Source organism: Danio rerio, chromosome 5 (genome assembly GCF_049306965.1).
Source record: "Danio rerio strain Tuebingen ecotype United States chromosome 5, GRCz12tu, whole genome shotgun sequence".
NCBI lineage: Eukaryota > Metazoa > Chordata > Actinopteri > Cypriniformes > Danionidae > Danio > Danio rerio.
In genome coordinates, this window is record NC_133180.1 from 68,142,501 (window position 1) to 68,168,725 (window position 26,225).

General features: G+C 38.4%; 2 protein-coding genes across 3 annotated transcripts in view; both read left to right on the top strand.

Moving 5' to 3' along the window:
- The window catches only part of lrwd1 (leucine-rich repeats and WD repeat domain containing 1), a 779,065-nt gene extending 771,389 nt beyond the window's left edge, over positions 1 to 7,676 (top strand). For both annotated transcript variants that reach the window (XR_012405767.1, XR_012405768.1), the window contains exon 9: positions 7,626 to 7,676. The gene's annotated coding sequence lies outside the window, so the exon portion shown is untranslated. The remainder of the gene's footprint in view (positions 1 to 7,625) is intronic.
- lhfpl7 (LHFPL tetraspan subfamily member 7) overlaps positions 1 to 26,225 on the top strand; it is a 239,496-nt gene that overhangs the window by 179,292 nt on the left and 33,979 nt on the right. The gene's annotated exons all lie outside the window — the stretch shown is intronic.

Genomic DNA, 26,225 nt, shown 5'->3' on the forward strand with positions numbered 1-26,225 from the left:
GCTAAGCAGGGCTGCACCCGGTCAGTACCTGGATGGGAGACCACATGGGAAAGCTAAGTTGCTGCTGGAAATGGTGTTAGTGAGACCAGCAGGGGGCACCCAAACTGTGGTCTGTGTGGGTCCTAACGCCCCAGTATATTGATGTGGGCTTTCAGATGAGATGATAAACCGAGATCCTGACTCTCTGTTTAAAAGGTCGATAAAAATCAGGATGTCCTTTAAAAAAAAGAGTAGGGGAAATTTTCTCACTGGCCTCTGTCCATCATGGCCTCCTAACCATCCCCATTATAATCAGCTTCATCACTCTAGCTGCATCCCAAATCGCATACTTATGCACTATTCTACGCCATTTTGAAGTATAAATAGTGTAAGTAGTGAGTTCACACTGAAAACTCTAAAAATAATAAGTGCGCTTTAAATATCTGGATGATGCACTGATGAGCCGGTACAATGAAGTGTGGAATGATGGACACTTCACGCACTCAACGACCGCAGGATTGCTCACGTAGTGAAAGGGGTACACATTTTGGATAACTTTATTTATTTTGGATTCATTCATTCATTCATTTTCTTTTCGGCGTAGTCCCTTTATTAATCTGGGGTCGCCACAGCGGAATGAACCGCCAACTTATCCAGCAAGTTTTTGCGCAGCGGATGCCCTTCCAGCCACAACCCATCTCTGGGAAACATCCACACACACACACACACACACACACACACACACACACACACACACACACACAGACTCTTATACACTACGGACAATTTAGCCTACCCAGTTTACCTGTACCGCATGTCTTTGGACTGTGGGGGAAAGCGGAACACCCGGAGGAAACCCACGTAAATGCAGGGAGAACATGCAAACTCCACACAGAAACCCCAACTGAGCCGAGGCTCGACCCAGCGACCTTCTTGCTTTGAGGCAACAGCACTACCTACTGCGCCACTGCCTCGCCCCTTATTTTGGATTGTGAAAGCAAAATTCTCCAACGAGAGTGATTATAGCGCCTCCCGATGGTGAATGTTGTTATACTTATGGCATATATTATTTGATAGTTTGGTAATTTATTTAGCTGATTTGGCAACAGTCAAACGTCATCAGGGAAGCGGTTTGATTTTCCGCTTAGTAAAAAAACATTAGTGCTCCATTTGGGATGACACTTCATGCTGCTGAGTTTGTAAGTACATAAGAGCGTAGTGTATAGTGTGCCATTTGAGACACAGCTTCTGTCTCCTCTTCACCAATTAGCTGGTGTGGGGTGTGCAGTCTGGTGCAATATGGCTTCTGTTGTGTCATCCAGGTGGATGCTGCACACTGATGTTGGATAAGGAGATTCCCCGGTCACACTTTACAATAAGGTTAATTAGTTAATGTTAATTAATGCATTTACTAACATGAACAAACAATGAACAATACATTTACTACTGTATTTGTACATGTTAGTTAACGTTAGTCAATGAAAATACAGTAGTTCATTGTTAGTTCATGTTAACTCATGGTGCATTAACTAATGTTAACAAGCATGGACTTGGATGTTAATAATGCATTAGTAAATGTTCAATTATGATTAATAAATGCTGTACATGTGTTGTTCATGATTAGTTCATGTTAGTAAATGCATTAACTAATGAACCTTATTGTAAAGTGTTACCGATTCCCCCTCTTGTGTGAAGAATTTTGAGTTTGTAGAAAAGCGCTATATAAATGTAAGGAATTATTATTAATTATTATTAGTAGTATTTTTAGTAAAAACTGATTTGTACTGCATGTGCACTAAAAATCTTAATGGGACACTGCACTTTTATTAAATATAGGCTCATTTTACAACTCCCTTTAGGGGTAAAAAGTTAAGTTTTACCGTTTTCAAATACATTCAGCCGATCTCTGGCGGGAGCCCTTTTAGCGTAGCATAGCGTAGCTTGACATATTAAATTAGACCATTAGCATCTCGCTGAAAATTTTCAACAAGAATATCTTTAAGTTGTTTTGTGGTATTTATTTAACATTGTGTGAAGAGCTGCATGAAAACAATCCATTGTTTGTTAATATGTTTCTATTAATGTGAAAAGGAAGAAAAGTAGTCAGAGTCGTATTGCTCCAAAGTGTTTAGTTTACCGAGAAACTGCAGTTAAACATACACGTTTTTGCAGTTTCACAAAAATGTAGGCTGTGCTGAGTTAAAAATAGTCCAGCTTTTAAAATAATATCTTTTAAGCGGCCCTTTGTTCAGGTTTATTCGACTGCTTCCAGCTGTTTCTGAATGCATGAACGTGTTTGAGGTAAACGTCTCTTTATTCTTATTAAGATGGAGAGCTCTTCTGCTGTTGGTCATGTTAGGAGCTCTGGAGCTCTGCTGTTAGACTTTGTCGAGTGTTCATTTCTTCTGCTCGCCATCTTCAACCTCCAGGGCTTCCTGGCTCCTCCAGCCATAATAGATTCATTACATGCACAAATTACACCACCACGTTGTGCTGCTTTTGCCAATTACTGCTTAATTGCGCAGAGCTAGCGAGGTGCTGGACTCAATGCAGCAGGAGCGTCTGGAACATGCAGGTGTGCGTCTGACTGACCCGATCAATGATGTTTGAGACTTTCAAGAGATCTCATTGCTGAATCTGAGCAGTTTTTATTATCATGTATACTTTAAAGTAAAATAAATGATACAATTTTACACAATTTCATTATTTATTATACACAATTTTATATTTATTATGATACTTTATCAGTGGCGTAGCGCAAAATGCGGAGGCCCCCCTGCAGGGACCACCGACGGGGCCCCCAGATGAAGGTGTTCATAATCTCCATAATGAACGACTCGTTCACTAGCTTACAATAATACAAGTTTCTGGCAGCACAGCATCTCGTTGTCATATTTCTTTTGCATTGTTTGCTGATTTTATTCAACAAAACTAGCATAAGCCGAGTGTTTAGTGCGAGTTGGAGCTGCTTTGCCTTATGATGAATGCAGTAAGTGACTGTATTATCATCAATAACGTTACCTGATTAGCACAAATTTCAGAACATACAAAACCATAAAAAACGTAATCTTCCCTATGAAATGTTCTGCCTTTGTGCTTTGTTTTCTTTGTTTGCTCGTTACTACACTCGTAGACATCGCTAAAGTCCTGCATCTTCACGTAATAATACTGTCTTGACTAGTGCGGTTGAATGACATTTGTCCTGGGAGCACTGTACCAATGTGGCGACGCTATAGACGCATGCTCAGGGTCCCTATGCGATATCTAGTGTATATATCTATGTCACAAATTGAGGAGTGGGGAAATGAGGCGGGGTGGAGCGACAATGCGGGGAATCCTTCACAAACTGAGGAACGACCACAAACCAAAAGCGGCGAGAGCGTCAAAGTAGCCAGAAGTCATTCATTTTTTAACGAGAACCGGCGGCGAGAAACAGCGGCGCGTCTTCATTGGCTATGACGCGGTTCGGCGGCAAGCAATCAGAATTAAGTAGTCCACCTTGAGAGGAGTTCAGAGAACACAGTTCTGTGAACTTTGGTTCCGACCACAGTTGTTCCCAAGAATTTGATTATTGCGGTTCCTGGATTTTCAATCATTGAAAATCGCGACGACGTGGGGCCCCCTAATCACGCGGGGCCCCCCCGCGGTGCGTGCCCTGCGGGCCCGTCCGCTATGCCACTGTACTTTATATAAAAGGCTTTTTTGGTGATGGCAGCTTAAAGCCGCCTCTCATATGGAGAATGAAGTTACAGTAATTGCTCAGGTGTGAGTTTTTACAGACTTCAAAAGAGTGTAAACATCTTGATGGTTCTGTGGGTCTCATCTATCAAATCTGATCTTTATTTTGTATTCTCTATTGGATTCAGATCAGGTGATTGGCTGGGCCATTCTGCAGCTTGATTTTCTTTCTCTGAAAGCATTTGAGAGTTTCCTTAGCTGTGTTTTGGATCATTGTCTTGCTGAAATGTCCACCCTGGTTTCATCTTCATTTTCCTGCTAATGTAGATGTTGGACTGAAGCAGCGGATATTCATTTACACTGATGAAGGGCAGAGGGTTGCTGAATAAACTACAGAGAGATTACAGCTGCTGTCTGAGCTTTTACTGCCTTTCTACACGTGCCTTTCTTCATGTGTTCAATACTTTTTTCTCTGTCATTCAATTTTATTACACAAAACTTTATTTGTAAATGAATTAATATTGTTTTCTTTGCATATATGGGCTGTTACCAACATCTGGGGAAAATTTCAAGTTGACGGCATCTTTAGAAATATGTTTTCTGGGAAAAATATTGATTCAATATTTATTTTCCCCGCTGTAGCTTATAAACTAATCTAGAAATGTGGTATTGTTTGATAAAAAATGATATTATATTTGCAATTACCTAATTAATTACTTAAATGTTATGTTTAAATTATGTTTTAATAAAAAAAATTAATGTTTCATTTTTGGTGTAAAAAATAATGAAATGCATAACGCACACAAAAATTTAAAAACAGATGTAAAATATGATGTGCAAATTTATATTTATTTATTTTCTTATTAGCTTGCTCCCTTATTTATTATTTTTATTTTTTTTTCTTATTTTAATTTGGAGACTCGTATAGTAGGTGCATTTATCATTTATGCCCACATAATATTTCCAATATTTGAAAGGATCACATTTATAAATCATAAGTATTTGAGTAATAGAAAGTAGATAACTAGCTGATTATTTAGCGAGCTAAACATTTCCCAAATGATGTTTAACAGAGCAAGGAAATTTTCTCAGTATGTCTGATAATATTTTTTCTTCTGGAGAAAGTCTTATTTGTTTTATTTCAGCTAGAATAAAAGCAGTTTTAAATTTTTTTAAAAACCATTTTAAGGTCAATCTTATAAGCTCCTTTAAGCATTTTTTTTTCCGATAGCCTACAGAAAAAACTATTATGTTTGGAAATGTGTTGATTTTTTTTAATTTTTTATTATTGAGCAGAAATCGGGGGGGAAATAAACAGGGGGGCTAATAATTCTGACTTCAACTACATAACAAACCATCGTTATACAATAACTTGTCGAATTACCCTAAACTGCTTAGTTAAACTAAATAACCTAGGTTTCTCTAAATAAATAAATGATTAAATACTTTTTTAAAGGATTGTATTAGCACTATTTAGCATAGAATTTCTTTTTCATGTAACTCATTTACTGTGTCCTCTTCATGCTAACCTTGCATAGCAAAACAATCGAATCTAAATCTACAGTAAATCCTGTATAGTCAAGATATGTTAAATCCAATCTGATCTGCATCTTAAACAGACTGTAATATTGCTCTGCTCACTGAGGATCACATCAGAAAAGACGACAAAAACTGTTTAGACTTAAGGCCATTAGGTAAATTAGGGTCTGTGTGTGTGTGCGTGTGTGTGTGCACATGGGGATGTGGACAGATGTGAAGGTTGAAATAATTCATGGCTTGTTAATGGGATTTGCGCTGAGGTTTTTGAGCTGTTGAGAAGCTGCTTGCTGAATTATTAAAAAGCCTTCACCTAAAACCCTTAGCGATATTAGGGGTACAAGAAAGACAAAAGAGAGAGAATCACAAAGACAAACATCCTCCAGATAAGAGAGGAAAACTTTTAGCAATCTTTGCACAGTCTTTCAGTTTAGAATCATATTAAATGCGTTATAGTAAATTATTCATTCATTTTCTTGTTGGCATAGTCCCTTTATTAATCCGGGGTCGCCACAGCGGAATGAACCACCAACTTATCCAGCACGTTTTTACGCAGCGGATGCCCTTCCAGCAGTACCCATCTCTGAGAAACATCCACACATACACACACACATACACTACTGACAAACCGGAGCACCCATAGGAAACCCACGTGAACGCAGGGAGAACATGCAAACTCCACACAGAAATGCCAACTGAGCCGAGGTTCGAACCAGCGACCTTCTTGCTGTGAGGCGACAGCACTACCTATAGTAAATTAATTAAGCTACAAACTTAATTATCAACTTATTATTAACTCATGTATAGTATTTGCTGCATTTTATTCCATTCAGTTCTAAATCTATTGTCTAGGCCTGTTGTGAATTGATATTATTACAGTAACTGGCATTTTTGAGCACATAGAATTCTTTTATGAATGTCAAGGTTGAAGGTTTTGCATGCAGAGGAATACCGCAAGACACACATCGTAATGTTCACAGTTACAGTAAAACAAGACTCAGCAAACGTGTGTGTGTGTGTGTGTGTGTGTGTGTGTGTGTGTGTGTGTGTGTGTGTGTGTGTGTGTACGCTGTATTTAAAGTCAATTTAATCAGCCCTTGACAATTCTCCAGCTGTGAGTGTGTGCAATAGTGGAATCCGGAACAGGTGCGTGTGAGCGGTGCATGACTGGAACTTGTAGTCCATATAGTTTGTAGTTCTTTAGCAAACTGCGAATTTACCAGTGATCTGCAGTTGCTAGATCGCTGGTGATCATATAAAAAGCCCTAATATTAAACCATAGTGACATTTTATAGAAAAGGTGGTGAAGATACCTCTCCAAAGCCTTACCTGTAAGCTGGTTTTCATTTAAATCTCCCCCAGTTATGAAATTACACACAAAAAAAGTCTTCTTTAGACTTATTACTTTACAAGCTATTATTCACAGACCACCCAGAGACAAAGGGCAGCGTCTGGAAGAAGACAAATGGAGAGATCAAGCAAGAAGACATATGGAGAGAGAAAATCAATTGTGTGTGCGTGTGTGTGTGCGTGTGTGTGTGTGTGTGTGTGTGTGTGTGTGTGTGTGTGTTTGGATGTCTGTTTGAGCGCACTTTCATGTTTGCTATCACGTTGGGCCATGTGTCTGTGTGTTTGAAGTGTGTGTTCATGGCATACTTTTTTCGCTCTCTATGTGATTGGCTGTATTGGTCAAATCAATGGGTGCTGCCCTTGGAAGTGGAATCTGTTAAATCTATTAGAAAAGCTACACGACGGCCATCAATCAAACACAGATAGTCGACATCCATCAGGTCAGGCTGCTTTTTACATGAGTAATATGTCCAAGAATAGAGACATTAAAACAGTTCATTAAGCAAACATCACTGCTAAACCCAGCTCTTGACAGGCTGCGCTGTGAAGTCAGACGCGTCAGCTATTGTTGATGTACTGCGAATGAACAGAAGATTGACTCCGTTCCACCAGACACACACTCTCATGTCTGTCCAAACCCAAAAGGCGCATGTTTTGGAAGATATACAGTTGAAGTCAGAATTATTAGCCCCCCTGAATTATTAGACCGCTTGCTTATTTTTTCACCCATTTCTGTTTAACGAAGAGAAGATTTTTTCCAACACATTTCTGCACATAATAGTTTTAATAACTAATTTCTAATAATGGATTTATTTTATCTTTGCCATGATGACAGTAAACAATAGTTTACAAGGTATTTTTCAAGACACTCCTATACAGCTTAAAGTGACATTTAAAGGCTTAACTAGGTTAATTAGGTTAACTAGGCAAGTTAGGGTAATTAGGCAAGTTATAGATTATCGAGAAAAATTTAAGCTTAAAGGGACTGATAATTTTGTCCCTAAAATAGAGTTTAAAAACTGATTTTATTCTAGCTGAAATAAAACAAATAAGACCTTTTCCAGAAGAAAAAATATTATCAGACATGCTGTGAAAATTACCTTGCTCTGTTAAACATCATTTGGAAAATATTTTAAAAAGAAGAAAAAAATTTGAAGGGGGCTAATAATTCTGACTTCAACTGTATCTTATTCATTCATTCCTTTTCCTTCAGCTTAGGCTCTGATTTATTAGAGGTCGCCACAGCGGAATGAACCACCAACTATTTCAGCATATGTTTTAAGCGATGGATGCCTTTCCAATAGCAAACCAATACTGGGAAACGCCTACTGTATACACTCTCTCACATACACTCATACATATGTCCAGTTTAGTTTATTCAATTCACCTATAGCGCATGTCTTTAAACTGTGGAGGATACCAGAGCACCCGGGGGAAACCCACTTCAACTTAACGTTTCTGGACATCCCAACTTGCATGAGTCAAACACACTGGAAATATTCAATGCAATTAGTAACTTTTTGATATAGTGGCTATTTCATATTCACTTGAATTTAATTTGTACATTTTAGTATGATTTGCTAATCTCTGAATGAGGCGTAGGTTTAGATATGGGGTTTAGGGTCTTCGTATAAATTGTACAGTTGAAGTCAGAATTAGTAGCCCCCTTCAAAAAATGTTCTTCTTTTTTTAAATATTTCCCAAATGATGTTGAAGAGATTCAGGACATTTTCACCGTAGGTCTGAAAATATTTTTTCTTTTGGAAAAAGTCTTATTTGTTTTATTTTGGCTAGAATAAAAGCAATTTTTAATTTTTTAAACACTACTTTAGGGTTAAAATTATTAGCCCCTTTAATTAAGCCTTTTTTCTCGACAAACTACAGAACAAACCACTCTTTTACAATAACTTCCCTAATTACCCTAACCTGCCTAGTTATCCTTTTTAACCTAGTTAAGCCTTTAAATGTCACTTTAAGCTGTATAGAAGTGTTTTGAAAAATATCTAGCAAAATATAAAAGATAAAATAAATCTGTGATTAGAAATGAGTTCTTAAAACTATTATGTTTAGAAATATGTTGAAAAAATCTTCTCTCCGTCAAACAGAAATTAGGAAAAAAAATAAACAGGGGGGCTAATAATTCAATGGGGGCTAATAATTCTGACTTCAACTGTATGAATTAGCCACACTTCTAACAATACGTAAAATAGTTACGTTTCCTTGTGAGAACAGGCTTAACTACACTAAAAAAGTCTTAATTAATAGTTTCTGTGTTTTGTGATTCACAAGTGTTTATTTACTATTGTGAATTGCATTATGGCACCTTGATTTCTGCTTTGTCAACTTATAAGGTCAAAAATTCAACTCATGAACAAATAGTCAGAATATTCACATTTTTTGGAATAAAAATGTTTATTATCCTTTTAACAAGATCCATTTTTATACCATATACATGTTTAAATAAATCTATTATGTATCTTATTGATACATCAGGCCTTTTGATAACTTTTTTTTTGCTCAAAACTAGTTTAATTTTAATTAGAAGAAAGCTTGCCCATAACATTTTGATAAAATAGAGCATTTCAGGCAGTTTGTCTCTGTTTATTTTTCTAACACTAAACATTTTACATTGTTCATGCGAAGACAGACCTTACACCTCTCACAGTCTGCATGTGAGAAGTGATTGCATTTTTAAGTTATTTTGCCCTTTAGGACTACCACATCTATCATTTTGTTTTTGACAATTGTAGTACAAAATGTTTAATTGCTATGATTATTTGGTGAGGGAAATGAAATTGAGAAGAAATTTAGGGTGGGATTAGATGTAATTCTCTGTGACTTAAGCTTAATGTAATTCTACTTTTACTACTTCATACTATTTCAGTTGTGTTCAGAACTGCGAAATGTATTTGTTTGAAGCATGTTGATGAGAAAAAAAAATATCCTTAATTTATTGATGGAAATATTTTGTTACTGTCATGTTATAAAATATAGTTGGGTTAGGGGGGGCGCAATCTTGAACTCACATACCCCTCAGTAAATGTGCAGTTGTTCTCTGTTCTCCCTGTTCTCTGCATGTACCTGTTTGCCTCTGTGTTGACCGCTGCTTGGCGGATGATTCTTGTTAATAAACCTGCATTTGGATCTGCACCTCCATTGTCAGCATACCATTCACATTACACATTCACATTAGGTAAATATTGTTACCTAATATGTACACATTTGGTTTTGGCTTTAAAATTCACTTCCATGCATACAGTAGAGCAGTGGTTCCCAAAATGGGGGTCGCAAGACAATGAGGAGAGGTCGCTTAGTGATTTCATTCATTCATTTTCCTTCGGTTTAGTCCCTTATTTATTTGGGGACGCCACAGTGGAATGAACCGCCAACTATTCCAGCATATGTTTTACGCAGTGGATGCCCTTCCACCCACAACACAGTACTGGAAAACACCCATACACTCTCACATTCACACACGCATTCATTAGTTTACTCAACTCACCTATAGGAAACCCATGCCAACACAGGGAGAACATGCAAACTCCATACAGAAATGCTAGCTGGCCCAGCCAGGACTCAAACCAGCGACCTTCTTGCTATGAAGCGACAGTGCTAACCACTGAGCCACCGTGCCGCCTATTCAGATTGACAACTAGAGACTAAATCTAACTAATGTGAGCGTGCACAGAAAACAGCATTCTCAAAATCTGTTTATTCAAGACATGTTTGTCAGAAGTTGATGACAGGAATGGTTTCTGTGTTTGACGGTTAATGGATCAGTGGGATGTTTGCTGATCGACTCTGCACTAATCGCAAACACGAGTGCACAAACACATGCGCACATCTGTCAGGACATGCAGTGACCTTACAAACACCTTACATATGCAAAACCCACGACGCATTGAAAGCTGCACATTCAAGACGTTCACTAAATGTCCTTGGTTCAGAAGGGAATTTGAGCCGTGAGCTCGGTGCACTGGAGGAAATCTATAGCACAGATGTGCAGTGTCTCACACACACACACTCTCCTGCTACGTTTTAATTACTAATGCATTAGAGATGAGAGGCAGCAAGCATCTACAACAAGACATGTGTCTCTCTTTCTCCTCCAGGTCATTTAATGAGGGTGTTTTTGTGATGCCCTGAACGGTGTGTGTGTGGAAAGGCCTATCAATATGCTTAATGTGTTGATTTGATTTTAATGATGCAGAGTGACAGTTCAAACAGTGTAATCTAATCCCTTTACTGCAGACATAGATTATGATTATAGTCTATGGTGCTGTTGAAGTCTCTTTAGAGGGACTGTGGTGCTCAATAACCCTCTCAACACACATACACACACGCTGAACTGAGATCTGACCTCATGTCTTTGTTCATCATTGCATTGTTCTGTTAGCTGCGTTTCTGCCCACAAAGAAAGTCATTAAAAGCTACTTTGAAAGCCCAGCACATTACAGGTCTATTAAAGGAGTAATTCGTGTTAAAAAGGCAAATGCATTTGGCCCAGTGTATTTTAACGGACTAAAGTAATCAGTCGGACTTGATTACTTGCACTGTATGAGTCAATGTCCTAGCTATTAATGTTTTTTTTTCATACTTTTAATGACCTAAAAAAGCATTTACTGCGATGATTGTTGTCATTTCTTTTTAAATCTGACTTTATTTCGATTTTTTTTAAAGGGGCATGAAATATGTTAGGCTGATATTATTGTTGTATTAAACAAACAATTTACAATTCAGAAGTTTTTTTTAAAGAAATTAAGATTATAAATGAGCTGGGGTCCGTTCTTCGTACCTCGCTTAAATGATCTAAGATGATTTGGCAGATCCTGGATCTTTTCATCTTGATAACTGATCTCTCGCTAATTTGGTTCTTCAAACAAGTTTGTGAATCAGATTAGAATGTCTGGATAAACTGATCTGAGATCGCTGCGTGTGTTGTGAAGGACAGATCTATCGATCCTCGAAATCATGATCAGCAATGCAACGATTGGCTGACGGCACAGCAGCGTAATGACATCATCTGATTAATATTCAATTATCCATGTGAGCAAAATTACATCAAATTAGCAGTAAATGGTTTGTTAAATATGACACGCAAGAACTGTCCACATTTGTTGTGAGCTGCAGGCTTTACACTTTCATTTGTCAAGACAAGAGTATTCATCATGTATTTCAATGCAAATCAATGTATTTAGTTCTGCATTTAGAAAATATTGTCTATATTATAGTAGCCGTTTTTTAATCGGTGTGAAGAATAACTGGTTGTTTACAAAAGCATTTTGATATTGGTAAAGGCGTCTGCAACTTTTGTGAAGCATCAAATCACTGGCATATTAACTGTCAAAACATGTTTATGACTGCATAAATGTATTATTGCTTTAAAAAAAAGTCACATATTCTGCATTTTTATTATACACAATTTGTACTAAAGCGATCTAAAGCGTTCATATCAATAAGTTTTCTCTTTGCACCACCAGGTGGCAGTCTTTGTACTTTCATTTCGAGGGTGCAGATTGCATAAGTTTTATTAATATGTATAACTTCATTTATTTTATTAATGACTATAACTTTATATATATATAGTTTAAAAATATGTACCATTTTCCCAAGTGTATATAACTACTACTGTAAGAAAATATCAGAATTCAGAACATACTTTCTGTATTATCTTTGCTTGAACAGAGCTGATCTAATCCTGTTTATATGAATTGAACCTGCTCCCGATCAGGTTTGACCTAGCAGATCTGTTGCTATGACAACAACTCTCGGATCAGCTTTGAAGAACGAAACGATCCTGGATCGTGTCAAATCGTCAATATCCAAATCCAGCTAATTGAGTAATCCACGTACGAAGAACGGACCCCTGTTTTCTTCAGCTATCCATTAAAGTATTATTATTTTTGTTTCTGAAAGCTTATAAAAGCATTAAAGCAATCATATATGGTGACGCAGTGGCGCAGTAGGTAGTGCTGTCGCCTCACAACAAAAAGGTCGCTGGTATGAGCCTCAGCTGGGTCAGTTGGCGTTTCTGTGTGGTGTTTGCATGTTCTCCCTGTGTTCGCATAGGTTTCCTCCTGGTGCTCTGGTTTCCCCCACAGTCCAAAGACCCAGTGCAGGTTAATTGGGTCGGCTAAATTGTCCGTAGTGTATGAGTGTAAATGAGTGTGTATGGATGTTGCAGCTGGAAGGGTATCCGCTTTGTAAAACAAATGCTGGATAAGTTGGCGGTTCATTCCGCTGTGGCGACCCCAGATTAATAAAGGGACTAAGGCCGTACTCGCACTATGTACAGTTGCCTCGAACCGGGCCAAAGCACGCTTGTCCCCTCTCCCGTCTCCCCCGACGGCCCGCACTCACACTACAATCGGGCCTGGGGATACTTACGTCACACACAGTGGAGATTTCTCTAGTTATATCGTTTCAGTCGTTTGATATGCAGTGACATGCAGTCAAATATGTCGCTAAACAGTCCTTAGGGATGCAGTGACACGCAGTCAGATATTTCACCGAACCGATCCGCCACTTTTAGCGCTCATAAACAATCATAAAGCCCTCGTGCTGCAGGAATGAGGAGGTCTGCTGAAGGTGCAGCTGTCGTGCAGTGTGGGGTTTGCGTCTTTAATAATCTAGGCCAGTTTGTGTTCATTATACAGTAAGAATGATTAATAAATCCATATGAAACAGTCCCTTAAAGTCACGTCTTGCCGTAAGTTTCGGGCTTTGGCGCGTTTTGCACTAACACTATAAACATACCACCCAAGTGAACAGCGCTCAGGCCCACCTCTGAGCCCGATTCAGCGCACTCACACTTCTTAAACGATCCGGGAAACGGGCCTGGGCACAATTCGGATAGCATAGTGTGAGTAGGCCCTAAGCCGAAAAGAAAATAAATGAATGAAATAAAAATATGTAAAATTTTAAACTAAATTAACTTAATTTTAATAAGTTAAAGTAACAATTAATGAACTTTTTTCAGTGCAGAAATTAGCGTTAAATAAAATAATAGAATTTTGTATTGTTAACTCTTACGTGAATAACTCATAAACGAATAAACTTTATTATAAAGCTTTTTAATTTTATTATTACATTTTAATATTTATAATTATTTAAATACTAAACTATTATTAAAAATTAAAAACAGTATTTTAAAAACTAAACTAACACTACATGCAGCTGTCCTAGTTGCACAATGTAACCAACAAAATGATGCACATAAACAAAAAATGTCATACAGAGATCCATGATAAACCCTTAATATAGAAAGGTTATCAGGGGTTGTGGATAATGCAGGTTGTGAAATGTCAGGCAACTCTTGTCATTCAATATTTATGTACATGTTATAAATTTATCAAGAACATATTGGGAATGTACTAGAAAAACCTGTGGTAAACTGTATATTTCATAAATATGCATTTGTTAAAGTGCTTGGAGATCTTTTTTTTTTTTGATAACTCCAGGCCCTGGAGATAAACTAGCTACACAGGTAAATCAAATATAGCCTTTATCTCAAGCTGACTCCAAACAGAGAGCTGCTGTTAGAGGTCAGAGCACTGATATAAAGAGACGTGTGAGACAGCAGTGGTTGTGCGTATTGTATGTGTGTGCGAGTGGGAATTGCTGTGTGTTGCTCAGTGTTTCGGCTGTTGTAAAGTCAGTCTTTCAGATGTTCTCCACTTCTTACAGTGCTTTAGTTTGACTGCACAGTTTATAAAAATCTGTTCAGAAGATCTCTGTGTGTGTGTGTGTGTGTGTGTGTGTGTGTGTGTGTGTGTGTGTGTGTGTGTGTGTGTGTGTGTGTGTGTGTGTGTGAGAGAGAGAGAGAGAGAGAGAGAGAGATAGAGAGCTGTAGGTTGAAGAAATCTTATGATTTTGCCTGTGTGTGTTTCACAAGTCAGTGGTTATTTTTTTTGTTGCCGACATTCAGAATGTGTAACGTTATTAATGATTTTCAGGATATTTTGGTACACAGCAGAATTCATGGTTCCATTTATTCTTGCAATTCTTCCAGGTCCTGAAGCAGCAAAACAGACCATCACACTACCACCACCATGGTGGTGTACGAACATTTACCATTCTTATGGTGGAGTCATGAACACTCACCTTTCTTATGGTGGAGTCATGAACACTCACCTTTCTTATGGTGGAGTCATGAACACTCACCTTTATTATGGTGGAGTCATGAACACTCACCTTTCTTATGGTGGAGTCATGAACACTCACCTTTCTTATAGTGGAGTCATGAACACTGACCTTTCTTATGGTGGAGTCATAAACACTCACCTTTATTATGGTGGAGTCATGAACACAGACCTTTCTTATGGTGGAGTCATGAAGACCAACCTTTCTTATGGTGGAGTCATGAAGACCAACCTTTCTTATGGTGGAGTCATGAACACTCACCTTTCTTATGGTGGAGTCATGAACACTCACCTTTCTTATGGTGGAGTCATGAACACTCACCTTTCTTATGGTGGAGTCATGAACACTCACCTTTATTATGGTGGAGTCATGAACACCGACCTTTCTTATGGTGGAGTCATGAACACTGACCTTTCTTATGGTGGAGTCATAAACACTCACCTTTATTATGGTGGAGTCATGAACACAGACCTTTCTTATGGTGGAGTCATGAAGACCAACCTTTCTTATGGTGGAGTCATGAAGACCAACCTTTCTTATGGTGGAGTCATAAACACCAACCTTTCTTAAAGTGGAGTCATTAACACAGATCTTTCTTATGGTGGAGTCATGAACACCGATTTTTCTTGTGGTGGAGTTCTAAACACCGACCTTACTTATGGTGTAGTCATGAACCGACCTTTTTATGGTGTAGTCATGAACACCAACCTTTCTTTTGGTGGAGTCATGAACACTCATCGTTCTTATGGTGGAATCATGAACATTAATTTTTCTTTGGTGCCTCACTAAGGCAAATGATGACTCCACTCTTTGGATGTTGTTGTGGGGTCTTTTGTGACCGCTTGGATGATTTGTTGCTGCACTCTTGGGGTAATTTTGATTGGAAAAAAGGTTCTCCGTTATGACATGTTTTTGACATTTGTAGATAATGGCTCTAACTGTGGTTCATTGCTGTCCTGACGCTTTACAAATGGCTTTAAAACCTTTTCCAGACTGGTAGATCTCAATGAATTTCTTTTTGATTTGTTTTTGAATTTATTTGCATCTCGGCATATTGTCTAGCTTTTGAGGATCTTTTGGTCTACTTAACTTTGTCAGACAGGTCCTTTTTACGTGATTTCTTGATTGTGAACAGGTGTGGCAGTAATCAGGCCGGAGTATGGCTAGAGATATTGAACTCAGGTGTGATAAACCACAGTTATGTTATAAGAGGGAAGCAAACACTTTTCCACACAAGACTGTAGATCCCTCAGACTTTTGATTGTACAGAAAATCTGATGGGTATTTCTGATCAAAATTTCAGATCCATATTGACAGAGGTGAGAGATTGTAAGCTTTGATTGCATTAATCTTATAAATGTTAATCTTGCTAACACAGCTTTAAGGCTTAATAATAAAAGCAAGAAAAATATTTCATGCAGACTTTAATGGTACACAAGGACTTTGTAAAATCTTTTACCTTCTTGTGTTCACTATCAGTGTGTTAGCAGTTTGTCAAGCCACCTTTACTTCCATACTTTGAGAAGCACCGATATAAGTCATTCTGTGTGTGTTTTGTAATTTTCCTCAATGAGTGCTACTGTTCCTCCAACAGTGTCTCTCCCGAGAGCCCACTTTACGCACATACACCTGGCTGACAGATAACAGCTCCATTAGGTTTGCCCTGCCGCTCTGTGCTGATAGCTGCTAATGGCATCAGGCCACAGAGAGCGTGAATTCAATACAGGCCAGCAGACACAGCTGTCGATCTCACACACACACACACACATGCGCAAGCACATACATATTAAAAAAGGCCTGGAAAGATCATGTTGAGGAAATCTTGCTTATTTGGGTGCTACAAGTATGAGGCGGCACTTATTAGACTGAGATCCTCTGTTGTGCTATAGCTTGGCACAGAAAAATGTGCTTGCTCAAGAGTTTTCGAAGAATGATAATTACAATATTTCACATTTCTCCTATCAAATCTTATTCATTTCCAGGTCTGTTGTTTCAGGCTGTCTTGCAGCATCGCTAAGCAGTTTATCCTGTCAGCTCTCAGGTTTCCAAATTTCCCAACTGTCCTAAACTCAGTTAAAGCAACCTAACACAACAGAAGGTGACTACCTCATGCTTCAAATTGGCAGGTAACACATTGAATTGAAGTTCCCATGAAATAGAAGCTAGGATTGAACTTTTTTTCTCCCCCATTTCGTGACGTACATTAGATTTAAATGGACCTTAAAAAGAGAGAGAAAAAATGAAGGGAGGTGAGTTATTTAGTCTGTTGGGAACTAATTGGATTGTTGACGAATAGATGAAGGCAGAGTAGAAACAAGACACGCCCTGCATAGCCCCACCCTAAAGGCCTTCCATGTGACTAAAAGTGATGTCAGGGGGAGGGAACATGCAAACTCCACACAGAAATGCCAACTAGCCCAGCTGGGACTAGAACCAACTATATTCTTTCTGTGGCGGCAATGCTAACTGAGCCATTGTGCTGTCTCTGACCAATTCTTTTGTTTAAAAAAAATGCTGTGGTGACCCCTAATAAATAAGGGACTGAGCTGAATGAATGAATTTATTAATTAATTAATTGGTCAGCGCAAGTAACTGATAATTATTCTTTAATTCAGAGCCTCAGCAAATGCTCCTGACTCTGGTTTCCTTTCACTTGTATTTTCTAAATCTTTAACCATTTTCATTTTAAAAATTGTTTTTGTTACAATTATGTCTTGCGTCCACACTACTCCAGCATCTTCGATCTACAAAAACGTAGCGTTTTGAAAATGCTTAGGACCCCATTTTAGTTTGGAAATACTTGTTCCATTTCAGTATAGATGGTTTATAAAAATGGAGCTGCAACTATCCACAATGATTGGTCTTCTGGACAATAGCGTATCTTTCCCTGATTTGTCAATCCCTTTTGTAAGCCCATTACACAACAGGTAGATTGCAAGTATGGATGCTGGCAAAATATGTGCATCCCCAGTGTGAATTGTCACGTATTATGCACTTTACGCTGTGTAACATCAGTCTTGACATTTCTTGGAGCATTTCTATTCTGAAATAAAAATGCACTAGTGTAAACAGCCTTTGGGCTGGTTTCACGAACAGGATTCTAAGCTAAGCCAGAATTATATAGTCCAATTAGGGTTTATTTTATTTTAAATGTTTTTATGAATGTGCCTTAGAAAAAATCCTTATTGACGTCCATTTCGAGACAAAACAAATACACTGATGTACTTTAAAGGTCAGTCAATGCACATTTATTTTAGTTGAAATAAAATGGCACATAAATTAACAGTACATTTTAATTGTTTTGATTGAACTTTTTTAAATATTTGTTTTTTAGTGATACTTTTATGTTTGAAGTATACTAAAAGTACATATTCAATAAACACTCCATATCAATGATGCACCTGCATACACCACCAGAACTATTGATTTGATATATTTTTACTATTAAAAATAAAGATTATTAATTACATTCCATATGTGTCAACATGGACCACAAAACCAATAATAAGGGTACATTTTTCTGAAAAATTTAAAAATCCGCGTGCACAAAAAATCAAAGTTGTACAAATAAAATGCTTAGCAATGCATATATCCAATCAAAAATGTCATCATTATATATTTAGATGGGTAGACTTACAAAACGTCTTCATGAAACATGATTTTTACTTCATATTAAAATGATTTTGGAGAAAAAATCTATCATTTTGACTCGGCTTTGACTCGGATTTTTGGCTTTTGCCAGAAATATACCCATGCAACATAAGCATAAATTTTGTGGTCCAGGGTAACATAATCTATATTAAAGATATCATTTTTATCTATATTCTCCAGCAGACATTACCAACAATGTATATGAGCTCTTCGATTCATCAGGGGGATTGGGTTTTGCACACAACCATCACCAATGCTTTTTGTCTAGATCAATGCTATACATTGTGGCTTATGGCCAAACCACAGAGACTGTGATTAAAGAGTGTGTAGTACATATGTTAGACCATGTCATCACCTCTACTCTGGCTCTGAAAAACACCTCCATGACCGCTGTCTACACACATACACATCATTGTTTTCTCATGGGTGAAAATACCTCATCTTAACATCATAGCCACGGAATGACAGGGAATTACACTCTGTCGCCCTATGATACACACACACAAACACACACACTTGTATATGTGGCTTATGAGGACTCTCTATAGGTATAATATATATTAAACTGTGAAAACCAGCTTTACCCTACCCCTAAATCTGACCTTCCCAGAAAACCTGTGGCAAAATTTGAATGTCAAAGTATGTCCTCTTAAACCAGCTTTAATGCATTTATGCATTCAGCAGATGCTTAACAATAGTGTCAAAGTCACCTGCGGTTTAGCTCATGCAGATCGCTGGAGAACTACAAATCTGCCAGCAAAAGAACTACAAGATCCAGTCATGCACCACACCTGCTCTAGATCCTGTCCAATTAAAACCCTTACAGCTAAAGCCGCTCATGAACTGATTTCATGGACTATAAAGGCAGCACACAAACACACAGAAGTTGCTGAGTCTTGTAAACCGTACTGTGAGCATTACGACACGTTATCCTTGCCTTGTCATGTTTGATCCTCGCCTTGTTGGTTTGTTACGACTACGACTGACTACGACTTTGGATTTCCTACATACATCTAATTGCATCGTAGCTTTCCTGACCATCTCTGTATAATATTCTGTTATTCTGTTGTCAGCGTCCAGTTCACATTACAAATAGAGTACAATTTGATCATACTAATTTCATTACACAACTTTGTGTCCTCGTAAACCACATAAACAAGAACACACACACGATATCAGACACAATGTGGGTTTGAAAGTCTAGTGAGTAGTAAACAGCCTGCATTTGCAAGTTTTATACTGAAAGTTTTCTTCGATTTGTTCTTGAAACATGCTCATATGACATTAATGGAGAAGAAACAAGGAAAAAATAACATGGAAAACCACTTACTGGAGTTATTTTCGTTTGTGTTTGTGCTATAATTGCATTTTTAAAGAAAAGGGTTTTTGATCTTTTCAAGCCGATCATCTCATGTCTTTGCATTTCACAAGGGATGGATGCGTGAGATACAATAATAGGCAGAATTCTCAGGCTGTTGTGGGAAGGGTTGATGCCCTACTTACACTAGAAGTTTGGTCGTTTGCACACAAAAGGCTTTTTACAATTGAAATACTTAACCTTGGTTATTAAACCCTAGATAAACAAAATCCTGGGTTATCTTGCTTCAGTTTTTCACATCACATATACTCTAGCTGTGGTTAATAACCAGGTATTCATAAACCGCCGTTTCATAATACAATTCAACACCCTGCTCATTTGCATATTTGTGATTTCACTGTCAATAGACTATTGTCACAGCCAGAGCAGGTTCTCCCTACTCACAGACACATGGCTGTTTCTCAATTCCAAGAACAGAGAGAATGGACTTGCGTTCTTGTGGAGAGCGGTCTTGCCAGGTGTCCTCGGAAGAACGAACACAGGAGAACGCGAGGGCAGAGAACGCGTCCTTTGAGAATTGAGATGCTGCGTTCTTCCTGATGGTCACATGACCTTCACGCGTTTTAAATGGTAAATTATTCAAACATTACAGCACTCATACAACTATTTATTGTTTTTCCCCATTTCAAAATATATACTTTGCATAAAAACATTATAAATATATGTTGGACAATATAAATAAAACAGATTTTAATACGAATTTCAGCAAACAAACACCCTTAATGTGTTTATTCCTTTATTAAGATGTCCATGGTAATGTTTACTTTCACCGTTTCATTTAGGGAAACTTCTGAGGTAAATAATTCATATCTATGAACTTTAATAATAAATCTAGATAAAATGCTGCGCTTCCCACCTCCAGTCGCAATGACTTCTGGGACTTCCAGAGCGAGTTCGGTGCTCAAGTCTGCATCGGTGCGTCCTCGATATCAAGAACACATCCGGGAGGTTTCACCCGTCCTCCGTACTTGCGGTCTTGAGTATTGGAACTGAACTTAGGCAGCTGATGATGACGTTTCACGAGAACACGAGGACGCAAGACCGCTGAAGAACGCATATTGAGAAACAGCCACATGACTCACCCCATTTGCCGTCACCGCAATCAGCAAGATCGCCATCACCTGAGTACTAATCACCAGCACACCTGCACATCATGTCATGCTCATCATTCCACTCCATAAATACCTCACTCAGTTTCCAGCCTCATCACATCAAGGAGGACAAAAACGCTCCAGTGCCTATGAGTTATACTTACCTTGTCTGCTCCTGGTCTCTTTGTATTCTCAGTGTCTCTTTCTAGTGTGCATCCCCTCCGGTTGTGTGCCTCCCAATCCTTTGTTGTCTCTTCACCGTCATCAGTCACGTATAGATTAATATATGCCCAGTTGCTAAGTTGCAGATGGAAGGGCATTCGCTGTGTAAAACATATGCTGGATAAGTTGGCGGTTCATTCCACTGTGGCGACCACTGGTGATTAAAGCGATTTAGCTGATGGAAAATGAATGAATAATCAGTAAATAATGGAGCACATTTCTGTCAGTACCTCACACAAAGCTATTATTTGGCTTTCTAACATTCAATATTTAGTATTCAAGTCTCGTAGATGTTTTATGGTATTGTTATGCTTCCTTTTGGTCTTCGTTTTTAAGGCATATATCTGTGGTTTGGGCTCAGCAGGGCCATGTTGTCTCTCTAAAGTTCATTAGCAGGAAAGGTTAACTGGGGAACAGACGCAGACAGGAGCAGCTCAGGGAATTTGGTGTTGGCAGACAGGTGGAGAACAGGTGCTGGTATAGTGAACAATAGACATTAAGAATTGCTTCTCACAAAGAGATGAAATAGCAATCAGAGGTACGTAAATCTACATAGTAGGGATGCTCTGATCAGGATTTTCACAGCTGATACCAAGTACTAATTTCTTGTCATGTTGATCGGCAAACACTGAGTACCAATTCTGATGCTTTCAGCTTTAAAGAGCCCCTATTATACATTAAAAGCATCATATTTTGGTTTTGGGGGGTCTCCAACAACAGGCCTATAATATGCATTTATTTTTACCTTATTCTCCCAGCGACTCCCATATGATTTGTTCAGGGATTCATTTGTTCCCAAAATCCTCCTTAGCACAAAGCTAATCTGCACTTATCGGACCGATGACAGTCTGTTGTGATTGGTCGACAGTGTTTAGCGCGAGACAGAAAGAAATGCCCACCACAGCTTATCAACAATATTAAAGCAATAGTAATGCTTCATAGTAGTTACTAACACCACAGTACACAGTACCCAGTTCTCAACAGTGTTATTCAGACACCTCAACCCTTAACTTAACCCCCCTGGTATCCCAGATTTTCAGGAACAATTGTTGGCAGGTATGTGTGTGAGCCCAATGTAGGAGTGCATTAAGTCAATGCAGTTTAACACCAGCATATTGCTCTATTCTTAACCATGAGTAAGAACAGTGACACACATTCAGTATTAATCCACACAGGGGCAAAAGCTGAACTATTTTGAAACTTAACTGCCACACGTGTGTAGGAACAGCTGATTTTGGCCATCGCAACAAAAAACAGCAGTGAATTGTGAGCGCACAAACACATTTGAATTCGTAAACAAAGCGGCACACGCTGCGTTTTTATCGTGGTTTTTTATCGTAATTTATACTTTTATCATATACTATTAAACAAAAACAGTTGAAATGACATCAGAAATGTGGCCTTCAATGTATGTAACTTCAATCTATAGTGAAAAACCTTTTGGAATGAACAAGTTTACAAAGATCCCATGTGTTATGGGAGTCTACAAAGCAGGAGTAACCAGCATGTAAATTCAACGGGTAGCTGGTCTTTTCACAAGTTTCCAAATCGAAGCATATAAACAAGCTCTCTTTGTTACTTTGCTCAGCTTGACAGAAGTTGTCACTATAGCGTGTGTTTATGTGTGTCCATGCATTGAGCCGTGGTGATTCGATACCACAGTGTCTGAACAGTTAAAAGTGGCCAAGCAGAGGATCAGCACTGAACTGAATCTGGCTGTGTTCTGCTTGGCTTTAGAGGCTGTGTTTGGACTGCTGTGATGGCTGACTGAATCTGAGTTTGAAGAGAATATTTTCACTTAGCACAGAGTTATGGTTGGGTCTAGTGAATTTTTTTCAATTTATTTTTAGTTTGATATTTTTATTGTACACTGTAAAAAAAAATGCTGGGTTCCACACAATTTATTTGTGTTGGGACAACATGGAGGAATTAAGTAAACGTATTAGTTTTTACAAATTTAAGTTGATTGAGCATGAAACAGCAAAAAACTAAAAAGATTGTGTTGTTTCAGCTCATTTTAAACAAATAATTTGACGTCATTTTTAGAGTGTATCATGCCTTATGTCCATAACAGTAAAATTTTATAATTTTTAAAATAATTAGAAAATATTTATAGCATTACCAAGTGTTTGATAGTTTCTCTCAGGACCCATACTCAGTCAACTTAAATTTACCTGTTCATGCAATGACAATTTAGTCTTTTTTTGTCTTTTTTTTTGTTACTGCAGTTGATGCAACAATTTAAATCAAATAATTGTTTTCTTACCAGGTGCAATAAGTAGTATTTGCGTATTAGGTCAACACATTCATTCATTCATTCACTTAATTCATTCATTCAAGCGACAGATCGGAAGTCATTCCTTTCCAATACAGAGTATTCCAGGAGCTGTGTGGAGTTCCGATCATCTCTGAATGCAAAAAATTTGGATCCTATTTGAGGTGTGGATACGTTGAAATATTTCTCCTGTATACTAAACTGTATGCGACCAGTCGGCAGGATTTGATGTATTTCAGTGTTGTCTAAGCAGATCCATGCGCGCGAGATGAGAAATGGGAGTTTTTCGTAATTTTTTTAATTAGACAAAAAGTTTATATTAAAGGCAAAAATTTCTTTATTATTTATAATAATTTTTTATTGATTATTTTTTATGTTGTCTCCACATTCCCCTCCAATTTTTTTTTGCTGTCTATTGGTTTCCAGCATTCATTAATTCAACCGTGGTGAACGCAGAGAGAATAATGGGGGGGGGGGGGGGGGGTTCCAACAGTTTTGTCTAAATGTTGTGTGCAGTGGAAAGGCGGCTAAAGACATGCGCTATAGGTGAATTGGATAAACTAAATTGACCGTAGTGTATGTGTACACATGAATTTAAGGTGTCAATACTGAGTTTTTTCTTGATTTAACTTTTTTATTTAATTGGTATTGTAATGAATACAAAGACTAGATTTTAAAGAATTCCACACGTGTTTTGAACAACATTTTTAGGAGATTTTTCCTTACTGTATTGTCATTGACCCACATGCAAAATGCAGATGCTGATTTGAGAGGAATCTCTGTAACATCACAAACAGATCTATCAGATATGACCCGTCTGGCTGCTCTTTACCTCCCGCGTGCCTCTGTCATTCGGGCAGCTGTCAGCCCTGTCGGCCCCCTGCTGGTCCTAAAGCGGGAATGGGGAACGCTTTTTATCTCATCTTAATTCCAGCAGGGCCACAGACATGACAGACCCCTGCTTTATCACCGCTCAAACTCTGTCTGCTCCTGAAGGAATTCATTACCATTCACACACACACACACACACACACACACACACACACACACACACACACACACACACACACACACACACACACACATACACACAGTACAGTACAATATATAAATAAATAAATATAAACAGACATGGCCATGAGATTGAGTCTGGCCTGAGATGGAGAAATATCTATGCAGCTCCAGCACAGCGAGCATCAGGACAGTCTGACATACATTCATAGATATGCATTAAAGAACTAAGGATGTATATCAACACACACACACACACACACACACACACACACACAGATTAATGACACCTCAGTGCTCAGGTGTATGTCCTTTGTCTTTCTGACAGACTGTATTCTCTTGAGATGAACTAGCTAGACACAAACACACACTCACATACACTTGTAAATATGGCTTACAAGGACTTACTCTAGACGTAATGTATTTCTTTCATTCATTTTCCTTTGGCTTAGTGTGTATTTCAGAGGTCGCCACTGCGGAATGAACTGCCAACTATTCCAGCATGTGTTTTATGCAGCGGATGCTACTCCAGCCACAGCCCGGTATTGGGAAACACCAATACACACTTATTCACATACACACTCATTTACTACGGACAATTGAGTTCATTCAATTAACCTCTAGCGCATGTCTTTGGACTGTGGGGGAAGCTGGAACACCCAGAGGAGAACATACAAATTCTCCACAGAAATGCCAACTGGCCCAGTCAGGATTTGAACCAGCGACCTTCTTGTTGTGAGGCGACAGTGCTTACCATTGAGCTAACGTGCTGCAGCGTAATGTATTTTATACTGTAAAAAGAGTTAATTATATGGCCATACCTTACCCCTAAACCCAAACTAATGCTAATGGTCAAATCTGATACAATGAATTATGCTAAGCTAAACTAATAGTGACCAGGCAAGAACAAGAAATGGGCTGAGTTGTTTAAAAAATGGGTCAAGTCAACTGTTTAACTCTAGGAGACTTAAATAAATAAGCCTTTTTCATCCAAATTTTTTTTCATCCATGGTTTATGAGGACACACCTATGTCCTCATAAACCAACTTAATGGAGTATAATTACACTGTAAAAATATCTGTTAATTAACAGTATGCGTTCTTCATCGTTCTTGCATTCTCGTGTTTTCGTGTAACGTCATCATCTACTGCCAAAGTTCAGTTCCAACTTTTTGTTTTGGTTTTGTTCACAAGTGAGGGAAGCATGGAACATGAAATTGACAGGTGGATGGACAGTAATGCAGTCGATGTAGCGGTCCGTTGTAGTAAAGAAGGAGCTGAGCTAAAAGGGAAAGATCTCAATTTATCCGTCAATCTGCGTTTCTACTCTCACCTGTGGTCATGAGCTTTGGGTCATGACTGAACAGACAAGATCTCGGATACAAGCGGCTGAAATGAGTTTCCTTTGTAGGATGGCAGGGCGCTCCCATATAGATAGGGTGAGGAGCTCTGTCACCCGGGAAGAGCTCAGAGTAAAGTCGCTCCTCCGCCACATCGAGAGATGTCAGCTGAGGTGGCTCTGGCATCTGTTTCAGTTGTTTTCTGGATGCCTTCCTAGGGAGGTGTTCCAGGCATGTCCCACCGGGAGGAGGCTTCTGGGAAGACCCAGGACACTCTGGAGGGACTATGTCTCTCAGCTGGCCTGGGAACGCCTCGGGATCCCCCAGGAGGAGCTGAATGAAGTGTCTGGGGAGAGAGAAGTCTAGGGTTCTCTCCTGAGACTGCTGCCCCGGAAAAGCAGATGGAAATGAATGAATGAATAAATGAATAAATGAATGAATGAATAAATGAATAAATGAATAAATGAATGAATGAATGAATGAATGAATGAATGAATGAAAATAATATAGAGAAAAATAAGTCTGTACAATAACAGAAAATGTACTAGCAGTTTTATACAAGGGTCTTGTACC